Source organism: Phoenix dactylifera, chromosome 4 (assembly GCF_009389715.1).
Source record: "Phoenix dactylifera cultivar Barhee BC4 chromosome 4, palm_55x_up_171113_PBpolish2nd_filt_p, whole genome shotgun sequence".
Taxonomy (NCBI): domain Eukaryota; kingdom Viridiplantae; phylum Streptophyta; class Magnoliopsida; order Arecales; family Arecaceae; genus Phoenix; species Phoenix dactylifera.
Genome location: NC_052395.1, coordinates 2,524,786 through 2,537,846, shown reverse-complemented (window position 1 = coordinate 2,537,846; position 13,061 = coordinate 2,524,786).

Sequence of the window (13,061 nt, the reverse complement as noted above, 5' to 3'; positions counted from 1 at the left end):
TAATGTGCGATATATTCTAGATATGCGTTTGAATCTGATCTCTACTAATGCTCTTGATGCTTTGTTTCACACTTTACAAAACACAAATAAAATTGTGCGGTGGTACAATAAATATGACTGAAGATGATGCTTTACCAGATTTGTCGCACAGACGGCTAGCTCACATGAGTGAGAAGAAATTACAGATTTTGGGAAGAAAGTTCCTTATTTTTTTCCATACAGGTATGTCATTGAATTTTTGTGATTACTGTTTACTTGACAAGCATCATAGAATTTCTTTTCAGAAAGCCTCTAGTAGAAAATCTAATATATTGGATTTAGTATATTCTAATGTGTGTGGTCCCATTGAAGTAGAGTCCTTAGGTGGCCGCAAATATTTTGTTACTTTTATTGATGATGCTTCACGAAAGGTATGGGTTTATGTTTTAAGAACAAAAGACCAGGTATTTCAGTGCTTCAAACAGTTTCATGCCTTGGTGGAAAGAGAAATAGAGAAGTCATTGAAGTGTCTTCGTACAGATAATAGAGGTGAGTATACATCTAATGAGTTTAAGAATTAGTGCTCAGAGCATGGTATTAGACATAAGAAGACAGTTTCTGATACCCCACAGCATAATAGTGTTACAGAGAGGATAAATCGTACCATTATAGAAAAAGTCAGATGTATGCTGAGGATAGCTAAACTGCCTAAGCCATTCTGGGGTGAAGCTGTACTTACTGCATGCTACTTAATCAACTGGTCTCCATCAATATTTTTGGGTTTTGATATTTCTGAAAAAGTGTGGACAGGGAAGGATGTTTCCTACTCTCATTTGAAAGTATTTAGGTGCAAGGTATTTGCACATGTGCCTAAGGAATAGTGAGCAAAGCTTGATGATAAGAGTATTCCTTGTATATTTGTTGGCTATGGAGATGCAGAATTTGGCTACAGGCTATAGGATCTAGAGAAGAAGAAGATCATCAGAAGTAGAGATATGGTTTTTTATGAATGCCAGACCTTGGCAGACTTTGAAAAAGTAGAGAAGCCCTGTCAAGCAGTTCAAGGTGTTCTTGATCTTACATCTATCTCTTTGCCTCCAGAAAGTGCCACTGATGGAGAAGAGATGCAAGTTGAAGACCAAGGTAATGAGCCAGTTCTTGATGAAGACGATTTGTTTGAGCAAGGGGAGCAGTCTACTCTGCCAGAGAGTGTTGAGCAGGGGAGCAGCCTACTGCGGTAGAGCCTTAGGTTAGGAGGTCTACCAAGGAGTGTCGTCCATCAACTACATACTCTGAATCAGAGTATGCTTTGCTTACTGAAGAGGAAAAGCCAGAGAGTTTTCAAGAAGTGCAGACTCACAAGGACAAGCAGAGCTGGATAAAAGTTATGCAAGAAGAGATGAGTTCTCTATTGAAGAATGACACTTATGAGTTGGTAGAGCTTCCTAAAGGTAAAAGGGCTCTAGAAAAGAAATGGGTGATCACTCCCCTAATATAAGTATAATCTAGTCATCCATTTAGGCTAGATTGAGTAGAACACAAAGGAGAATTGAAGAATTGAAAACTATTTGTAAGTAGTTTTATATGAAGCTTCCTCTCCAGCTAACTAGTGCACCTGATATTACTTTAAACGAGTCTCGTTTAAATTGGCAGGTAGTTTCAGGTATTTGAGCATCAACATACTTGTGAGAGGTGCTTGAACTGGTACGAATGATATTTGGGATGCAAGAAGCTCTTGATAGTTAAGATTTTGCTAGAACAACTTAAAATGCCTGCGATTTTGCATGCATGATGCATATGCAAATAAATTTCAATGGTCGCAATGCCTCACCAAAAAGCAATTGAAAGCGAATATGGAGCTTTTGTGCTAAGCATGGTATGCAAGATATGCAACAAAGAAAGTTTTCTTTGTAAGTGGGTCCAGCCCACTTGGGGAGGCCCAATAGCCATTAGGGCTTTAACCCTTTTTATGTACAAGACTATATGTGTGTGGGCACGTGAAGAGAAAAAAAAAGGGGAGGCTTGCAACTGATGAAATAAAAAGAGAGAGGCTGCCGTTGAGAAACAAAAACAAAAACAAAAAGAAAAAGAGCAGTGCGCAGCAGAGAGAGAAAGGAAAAAAAAAGAGTGAGCGCAAGCAGAAAATCTAAAGTTTTGCGTGCGCCGTACGAAAAAAATAAACAAGCTCTTTTTCTTGTCCTTTTTTCTTGGGTGTGGTTTTCACACGGAGATTTAACAAATTGGATTTCTATCTAAGAGTTGTATTGGATGCTATAGAGAGTTGTAGCATTTATTATTAGGGATCTAATTACATTCTTGGGTTCATCACACTATGGTGGTTTGGATGAGATCATTGTTACTCTTAGGAAGATGATATTAGAGTTTTTCCAATTTGTTGAGGACTCAAGTTTTAGGCATAAATTTGAGTATTATAAACTCTATATTTAATATAGTGGATTGATCGGATTTGCCTCATAGTTTTTTATCCTCTACATTGGAGAGTTTTTCCATGAAAATTTGGTGTGTTTTCTTTCTGTTCTTCAGGTGTTTGATATATTGCCTGTGTGAATATTGTTTCTAGTTGATTTTGGTTTTGGCTTAGTTTCTTACGCAATATCCCTGTTTTGGACCCAACATTCTTTTTTTTTTTTTTTTTTTTTGGTAGAAACGGCATTTCATATAACTCTAACTTGAGTACATCCAGCCAAATCAAAGGAAAGCAAAGAGTAAAGGGTGGGAGGAATATCTCCTGCAGATGTCCATATGACCTCCCCTGAATGCCGGGCAACAAAAGAGGCAACCCAGTCTGCCACACTGTTCGCCTCCCGAAAAACATGTACGGCCTGGAGGTCACTCAGCTCCTGAGCCACTCGCCTAACCTCACGGATGAGGGGATGACCATCACCAAATCTGTCCACTCCTCGTATCCAATCGATCACCACAGAGGAATCTCCCTCAAGACATATATGCTCAGCACGAAGTACCCGCCTCGCATATGCTATGCCCTCCCAGGCTGCCCGCAGCTCTGCCCCAACTGCGGTGAATCCCGGCGTACGGCATCCGCCAGCAGCAATCAGCCTACCCCGATAGTCTCTGACAACAAAGCCAGCTCCTCCTGACACCCCGTCCACCGACATACTACCATCAAAATTCACTTTTAGATAACCAAGGGGTGGGGGTACCCAAGAAACTAGGGCAAATTTGGGCGCTGTGACCGCTGAAAGAGTACCCCAGATGTCCCTGGCTATCCCAGAAGTGAAACTAATGGCAGCTGTAGTAACCTCCCTGGCATAAAGCATGGCTCTGTCCACCACCCGCCGTGGGGGTAAACGCCTACCCTCAAAGATGCCAGCATTCCTGTCCAACCAAATAGAATAAGCCAAATATACCCAGCAAATGCCGGCCTCAACAGTGCTGGGCCTCCTCATGGAAACCCTCAAGCAATGAATCAGATCCTGTGTCGACTCGACTGAGTGGGGTAACACGGATGGTGATAGGCGCCAAATCTCCCTAGCTCTGGGACACTGCAGAAGAGCGTGATCAATCGTCTCCTCGATCTCTGTGCACACCTCACAACACTGAGTAATCCTCATACCTCGCCTAACAAGCAAGCTCCTGGTCGGTAGGCAGCCCCATGCCACCTTCCAGATGAAGAGCGCCACCCGCGGGTGAACCCGCATCCTCCAAATCCATCCTCCCTCTATCTGCCGTGCTGGCTCTCGGCACAGTAACGTGTGAATATCCCTGGCCCGCACCTGAGATCTCCCTGATGGCATCCAAACTAGTCTATCCAACCCCTCTCGGGCAGGGATATGTAGGGCCAGGATCATCTCTGCCAACTGCTCCCCAAAGGTCTCTCTGATCAAGTCCATCCTCCAGCGATCACCCTCTGGCTCCATAAGATCTCTGACCCTGAGGCCGGCTAACCTCGACGTATCCACCATAACTGGTAATCTGCTAATCGGCTGCTCCGTCACCCAGCAATCCTCCAACACATCAATGGACTGCCCATCTCCAATGGCCCATCTAATCGCGGGAAGCACCAGCCCTGCCCTGGCACAAATCTCTCTCCACACCGGTGAATGGCGACGTCCAGCATGGGACCCAGGCACTAGGACACCATACTTGGCCCTCATCAGTGAAGACCACATGCCACCTGGCTCCAGCACAAATCTAGCAGCGTGCTGTGCCGCTAGGACCTCTCGTCTCGCCACCAAGGACTGCACCCCCAACCCACCATATCTCGTTGGCTGACATACAACCTCCCATGCCATAAGAGGGATACCCCCCCCATCTCTGTTCCTCCCCCAAATAAAGTTCCTATAGATCTGCTCAATTTTCCTCACTGTCGCTACTGGAATAAGAGAGTTGGATAGTAGATAGACAGGGATAGAGGAAAGAACTGACCGTACCAGAGTAATCCTGCCCATCATGGATAGTGAGTGAATCTGCCAGCCCTCCAACCTGCGTCTGATACTGAGCTCGAGGGGAGTACAATCACTGCTACGTAGACGCTGACCGGAGATCGGTACTCCCAAATACCTCAGTGTGCCCTCCTGCTCACCCACTCACAGAATCTCCAAAATGGAGGTCTTCACAGTCAGTTTGGTCTTCGGGCTGAAAATAATTGCTGACTTAGATAAGTTGACCCGTTGACCAGACATAGAGCAATAATCACGAAGAATCCTCCAAACACTCAGTGCAGCCTGCCTAGTCGCCCGGGCTAACAAGAGGCAGTCATCGGCGAAGAGCAGATGCGAGATCGGTGTAGCCTCCACCACCGGCCTATAAACCTCCAGCTCCTGGGAGATCACTGCATGCCGAAGGCCCCGTGAAAGTGCATCTGCGCATATAATAAACAACAATGGAGAGAGAGGGCATCCCTGACGCAATCCCCCAGAAGACTCAAAATACCGTGAAGGCGATCCGTTTACCAGGATGGCAAAAGAGGGGGCTCTGATACATCCCATAATCCATCTGATCCATGCCTCAGGAAAGCCAAATCCCTGCAAGGACTGCTGCACAAAATCCCATCTCATCATATCATATGCTCTCTCCATGTCAAGCTTGATCCCCATCAAACTCCTCCTACTAGAGGCCCTACCAAGATCAAACATGAATTCCTGCGCAATAAGGACATTATCTATAATGCTCCGCCCTCCCACAAAAGCCCCCTGCTCCGGGCTAATCAGTCTCGGTAGAATATCTCTCAGTCGCAAAGCTAGTAACTTCGCCGTCACCTTGTACAAAGTAGTACATAGACTGATCGGGCGAAAGTGACTCGGCTCAGAAGCATCCTGACGCTTCGGTATCAGGGTGACTAGGGTCCTCTGCCAATCTGAAGACATCACGGCTGTACTAAAATACTGCTGTATGGCCGCCGTCACCGTCTGTCCCACTATCATCCAGTACCTCCGAAAGAAAAATGGTGGAAAGCCGTCCGAGCCGGGTGCCTTGTCCCCCTCAAGGGACCACATCACCTCCTGAATCTCCCTGGCCGATACCGGCCTAATCAATGCTGCTGTATCCTCCTCCCCCACCCGTATCAGTGGTGGCACAAGACCCTCTATCGCCACGGGGCCCGTCTGCTCAGACCATCTAGCCCTGAAAAAGCCCTCCAACACCCTACGAATCATATCTGGATCCTCCACTAGCTGCCCATCCTCATCCCTGATCGCCCTGATCCTGTTCCGATGCCTCCTAATCACTGCCGCCTGGTGGAAAAATCTAGTATTCCGGTCCCCCTCCTGGATCCACTGTACCCTCGATTTCTGTCTCCACAAGATCTCCTGCTGTCTCAAGAGGGAATCATGCATAGCTAGAAGAGACCTAAGCTCCCCCATCTCCTCCTCAGCCAAACCTCCCTCCCCGGCCTCCTGAATCTGTAACTTGGCAATGGCCTCCTCAGCCTCCTCAACCCTCCTAAAAATATTCCCCACCTCCTCCCGGTTCCACCTTCTCAACCTTCTCTTCGTCAGCTCCAATAGGCGAGATACACGATACATAGCATCACCTCTCACCGGTACGCCCCATGCCGCCCTAACAATCTCCCAAGACCGTGGATAACACGTCCAAAACTTCTCAAATCTAAAGGGGGAGCGAAAAGAGACAGCTGCATCAGTACTAACCAGTAAGGGACAGTGGTCGGATGCAATCCTCGACAGATGACGGACCTGATAGTCAGAGAAACACTGAACCCACCCGGGTGTGGCAAAGGCTCTGTCCAATCTCTCCCAAACCCGGGCCTGCCCCTGCTGATTGTTGCACCAAGTGAACTGTGGGCCCGAGAATCCCAAGTCTATCAGTCCATGTGACATAATGAATTCCTGGAACTCCCTGATCTCCCTTTTATAAGTAAAGGCCCTCCCCCCCCTCTTCTCTTGGGGATCAACAATACAATTGAAATCACCTGCCACTATCATAGGATATCCCTGATTTATAAGCTGAGTCGCCTCCGCCCACAACCGCCTGCGCTCTCTATAATCTGTGCTGGCATACACCGCTGCTAGTACCCAAGGACTGCGATTAGCTTCCGATATTACTAGGATAACCTCTTGTTTGCATACACTGAAAACATCAACTTCATAGTCCCCTTGTGCCCAAGTCACAATAATACCACCAGATAATCTTTGAGATTCCACTGCATGGAATCCCCAAGACCTCGGAACTGCAGCTCTAGCCTTCTGAAGGCTCCGCCCGGATAACCGGGTCTCAAACAAAACACATATCTCAGGACTATGCAAATGCACCAACCTGTGAAAAGCCGGGGCAAAGGAGGGCTTCCCTGCACCCCGGCAATTCCAGAGGAGGGCTCTCATGATGCACTTGGGGCGACGGCGCAACCCGCAACCTTCGGGCCGCTTTCACTTCCTGCTTCCAATACCGGTTCCTCACCACACCCCGGGTCTTCTCCCTTCTCCAACCCACTGTGCTTCACCCCCTTAGCCGAAGCCAAAAGTCGTTGCAGAGCCTCCTTGTGTGACCCACTGTGGGATTGTGCCAATTGGCACACTATCTCCTCTGAATTCACAGCTTGAATATGATGTGATCCCTCCTCATAGCCATCACCACATAGTCCCCCATCCTCACGGTCAGGGCCATCAACCACGCTCCCCATTTGATTCGAATCGGAAGAGAGGACTCCCCCATCACAGAGAGCAATACTGTGTTGGCGTGCCAGCCGGCACGCCTTGTCACCGTCTCCTCCCCCTGAGCTCCCTGTGATGATGGTGCTACCCTCACCGACTCGGGTCACCTCCTCCTGTTCGTCGGCTCCCGTGGCTGCCGCCGGCATCATCGACCCAGCTCCGCCTACCGCCGGCTCGCCCATCACCGTCGCCAACAGCTCCGCCGCAACCGACGCCGCTCTTGCCAGCCCCCGCCGAGATGTGGATGTTGCCCCGGATTGCCGGCCGCCTCCAACATCCTCCTGCCCCAGCTTGGGTGTATCCGCCGTCGCAAGGGGCGGCGGCGAACTTTTGCTACGTCTGCGTGCACCTCCGGCCAGACGGAACCCCTCTCCCCGGGGAGGGAGATCCCGCTTCGGTGTCGCAGGCGGGCCGTTGGCAATCGACGGCCCGGCTCCCTTAATCGGCCCAGAAGCTGGCGGGGCCCGATGAGATTTGGTTGGACTGCGGGCCCTTTTCAGCGGACTTAGGCCCGGCCCAGTCGGACCCAGACCCACCTGGCCCAACTCGAAGAACCGATTCTCCCCTCCGAGTCCCCTCACCGGTTCACGGTTTGACTCGGCCTTCTCAACTGGTTGACTCACCCCATCGTCCACCGCCACAGTCGATCCACCCGCGACCATCTTCTCCGGCGACTTCCGCCTCGCAACCTTAGTTGGCTTTTGCCAACCTTCCAGATCTATTGGGGAGACTGACGGCCGCGGCCCTGCCTCTCCATCGCCAGGGGCCACATTAGCATTAGCATCCACCGACGCCGAGCCCGTGCTGGTACTCGTCCCGGGCGCTTTCATCTTCCCACTCCCCCCCCCCGGGAGCCTCGAGGCCATTAGACCAATTCATAGAGAGCCAAGGTCCGTAGATCCGAGGCTTCTCCGATTCCTTTGGTGCCTTACCTTTGTCAGGATTCCGAGCACTACAGCCATCTCCCACCTCCACATCGGTCGACACCGGAGACGAGAACACACAGGCCGCCTCCCCATGCCCGATGCGACCGCATCGATAGCAGTATTCGGGTAGATTTTCATACACGAACTCCTGCCAGATCTTCCTCTCCGATCCCTCCTTAGCTCCCTTCATAAAAATTTCCGGTTTCAGAGGAACTTTGATATCGATCTCCACTTTAACCCTTGCAAAGCCCCTCTTCCTCCCTTGGTCAGTGGCCGCATCCAAAGCCAGAGGTTTCCCGGCCGTCGCGGCTATCTGAAGTAGTGTCTCTCTTGCCCAGAAGTCCAGCGGCAAGCGTGGGAGGCGCAGCCACGCTACCACCCGTCCCGCACCACCAGTGCCGGTGATAAAGTTCGGCCTCCACCGCTCCACTGTGAAGAGCTGACCGGCCACTAAGCATGGTCCTCGCAACAGCATATCCTCCCGGTCTTTCTCGCAGGCGAAACGAGCCACCAATACCTCATCTGCCATTGTAAGGACTTCAACAGTATAGTCCAGGTTTCCCATCCGTCGCAGCTCCCGTCCAACCCACTCCGCCGGCACCTTCCGCCCCAGGCTCTGCAAGAAAACTGAGGTGCTACGCCATTCCTTCCTGGTCCTCTCCAGCGTCTCCTCCGGGACCTCCAGAACCTCCGTGAAGTGGCTCTGTAGAGCTCCCCGCTCCCGCTCCGAGATCCGGTGACGAATCCATCTCCCCTGACTCGTCGGTCCCTTAGCTACCGCCGCCCATGACGCACCTTTTGCCTCAGTCCGGAGAGGATGTTGCCCCAGCCCAACGGATCTCCCCTCCTTCCTGGTCCCCCTCTCATGAGCACTAGAAGCAGCCATTGAACCCCCAGCAGCCGTTCGAGGAAATCCCCGAAAGACCGCACGACTGTCAAAGCGGCTCTCTCTCTCTCCTCTCTCTCTCTCCTCTCTCTCTTGTGTTGGTTTGCACAGCCTACCTCTCTCTTCGACCCAACATTCTTTAGATAAGGTTGTAATGCTTCATAAAAGGCATTCACATTTTTATTTATTTATATATATATAAGAACCATAAACCTGCATTATTGTCATGGTTTTTCTAATGTTTCATCATGGACTCATTTAGTTCGTAGAAAGCATTTTTTTCTCACTAGAATATATTTTTTTTGAAAATTGATTTCTGAAAATATAATGCCGAAAAAATGATTTTGATATATTTGTTTGATCATAGAAAAGTGGCGCATTCTGGAGTGGCTTATGTTTGATTAAACATCTATTATATCATTATATTCTTAATAAAAGAGAGATTTTACCCATGGATTTTGATGACTTGAGGGTATTTTTGGAGAAAAAACTCTAATTCCCAACTGGTGGAAAAGTAGTTTTCCATATCCCCCATGGATTTTTCATTCTCATGAAACACAACAATCTTATTCTGAAAACTCCAACCTAATAAAATGCATTTCTTTTATTCTCTGTTGACTACGCTTTTCTCTTTTTTTCCCCACCAACCAAACTAAGTCCCACATGAACAACAACTATGCCCCAATCACATGGAAGATGTAGCCCATGTTCTACTTTGATGCTCTTTATGCCCAGCACTGCTTGTATCTGTTTAGCAATAACAACCACATCACTACGCCTTTGTCTTTGCCGGGATCTATCATCCAATGCCTAGGTGGAGGGAGTGGTGACATGCTTATTGTTAAAATCACCACTTGTTCCAAAAGCTTAAGCTTTTGGGATATGTGGTGATTTTAATATAGTATCAAAGAAGAGTTCTTGAGTTCGAACTCTGTCTCTGCACTCTTTAACTCCATTATTAAAAATTTTACATGATAGGCTCACCCATTAAAGAAAAGTCTGGCCTACATATGAGGGAGAGTGTAAGAAAAATATAAAATAGATAAATAAATCTACCTCATCCTATCAGCTTAGGCTTTTCGAACAAGTCGTGATTTCAACACTTATTTTGGCAACTATGGAACAAAAGAAACTGCGGGGTGTTTCAATATGAAACTATGACTCCTCTAAAGCTAGTAAGGAATTCTTTGTATTGTCTACTGAATAATGACTCCTCTAGTGTTCAACACTATATTCAGACAAAGTTAAGGAGCAAGGAAAAAATTACACAACAGCCTATTGCCCCTTCTCCCTTGGAAAGTAAATGGTTTCCCCCTCCTCTTGGTGTCTTGAAATTGAATTTTGATGGAGCAGTAAGAATTATGACAATAGAATTGGGATTTATCCTTCAAGATTACACAGGATGGCCGGTGTAGGTGGCCAGATGCCTCCTCCCCTAATGTACATTCCCAGCTAGTGGGACTGTAGGGAAGTCTTAAATATACTGTAATTCAGTTTTAGGCTTCACAAATTTAGGTTGAGGACTCGCTGATTATTATTTCTATAATTAATGGGTCTAACAATGCATTGCATTCAGCTTCTCCTCTGATAGAGGATATTCTATGTTGGAAGCAGTCTTGTTTTGCATTTAAAGCTTCTCATATTTATAAGGCTGGTTTTCCTTTGATGGGCAGGCTTCTCTTCCGGCTCCTTTATAGAGAATTCTAATTTCTGATGTAGCTGCTGCTGCTACTGCTACTTATCATTAGATTTTTTTTTTTTGCTGTTATGTTTCTGTTTTTTCCTTCTAGTTCTGTATATGTTTTACAATAATGCAATGCCCTCTATTTCCTACCAAAAGAAAAACAAGACAACCATGGTATGTATTGTAAACAATTTTCATCCCTCGCTGCAAAGGTGGCCGGCCATGGTTGGCTTCAAAGATATTCAGTAGTCATGCTAAGAAAATTTCTTTCAAGGAGATATCCTTTTTTTCAGTTGATATCGAGATGATATATATTTGAGAGGCATGAGACAAGTTTTAGGCCATGTCGAGATGAAAAGTTCATAGAGGAGATTCTTCTCATGGATATTCTATTTTATATTTCATCATCGATCTTACATATAATTCACGAGTTATGATGACATATTTTATATACTCGATGAGAAATGAGAAGAATTGAGTTAGTAAAATCTCTTGTATTAATACAAACGAATTGAATTCTATCTCGTGTATGCCCCAAATTGAGGAAATACCCTCGCCCATGATGATTCTAGGAATAAGAAGAATAGAAACTATAATTTTTTTTAGGCAGTGATATAGCATGCCCATGATAACACTGCATTGAACATAAATCAGCACATGGGATAGTATATGTACACAATTATTTTTGTGATTAGCTTCTCATGAACATATAAATCGGTAAAGAAATATATACAACTCAAGTCATAGAAAATCCCAATAACTTGGATGCATTATCAAGTTTTAATAGACCAAACAAAATTTTGGCTATTTTCTCTTTCCATTAAAAATCGACCATTAGTGTATAGAATGCAGACCTAAATTGTACAATAGTATAACTATCACTACAGTAAAAAAGGAAAAGGACGACGCTTAACTGCCGACGCTAGGGGAAAGCGTCGGCAATATCTGCTCCCGCGCCAACTTTTCCCGACGCGTTTTATGAGTGTTGGTAGGTAGAAGCTGTGAATGACGCTTATAAGCGTCATCGTAGACCAAACACCAAACGGCGCTTTAAAGCGTCGTTCTTTTGACCTAAGACGACGTTTATAACCGTGGTGAATTGAAACGCTAATACGATGCTTATAAGCGTCGCCGACGCCCCCTTAAAACCCAGCGGCCGAACCCGAGCCCGCATACTTGCCCTAGCTTCTCCCGAGCCCCCCATTCTCCTCTCCGGCGCTGCCCTATAGCCTTCGTCTTTCTCGTCTCCGGCGCTGCCTTAGCCCCCATCTTCCTCCTCTCCGACGCTGCCTTAGCCCCCATCTTCCTCCTCTCCGGCGCGGACCGTCCGACTTCTACCTCCCTCCTCTCCGGTGTCGACTAACCGACCCCAAGCCGCTCCGCTCGAGGTAGTTTTCTCCTCCTCCCTCCTCTCATTTCGTCTCGCTTGTTCTCCTCCTTCTCCTCCTCCTGTTGTTCGAGTGTTCGTGGGTTTTTCTCCTTCTTTAATTTGTTCGAGGTAGTCCCGATCGATCCAGGCCCGCCTCCGCCCCGCCTCCGCCTGAGGTATTTTCTAAAACTAGTCTGTCATGTTTCTATTGCAATTTAAGGTTCTATAGCACTTCATGTGTCCCTTCTCTCTGATTACATCTTGGATCTTTCTATTTATTTTTGTTTGATTAAATGTTCTGTTATTCATGTAATCATCGGCTGTAATACATTGCATCAAACCTGCTAAACTATTCTAAACAATTAAAACTACGGATTGTCAAAGTTAGGTGAGATTCTTGATTTAGTAGAAATGACTTTGATCATTTCTTACACGTTCTGCTCTCCGGTTAAATGAGACTAGGCATCATATTTTCTCACAGTTGATGTCTCTGAGGATCAACAGAGAAAACATAAAAGCAATAATACTCAAGATCTGTACAGGCATTCTAGCACAAAAGAATATTGCTATGATAATAATTAGTAGTGAATACATCCCAGTAGAAAATCAAAGCAAGGTTATTGAGGTAGAAAGTGTAGGACAATGAAAGAGTTTTACCAGCAGGATTATTGAATTTTTATTAGTCATGCAGATTATCATAAGGTTCATAATGGTTTCCTAAATTCTTGAGTAAAGGGTACAATTTTTACCAAAAGGTCTGGGACCCAAAAGTAAACCTTATTCACCAACCTGGAACGATGGATATGGTGAAAAGAAATATGATCCAAATAGACTTAACCAAACTTGAAGGAACCTTAATAGGGTTCACATCAAAGTCTATAAAATTCAGACCTAACATGAAACTGAATTAAAGCAATGCCAAATGTACTGAGTGAGTCGGTCAAGGTCACGAAACCAAAAACAGACCAGACCCACTTATCCCTGTTTAGGATACCAGCTATGAGTTTTTTTTTAAGAGCAACAACATTGGCATCTCAAATAATGAGACTTTAGAGCATCATGAAATACG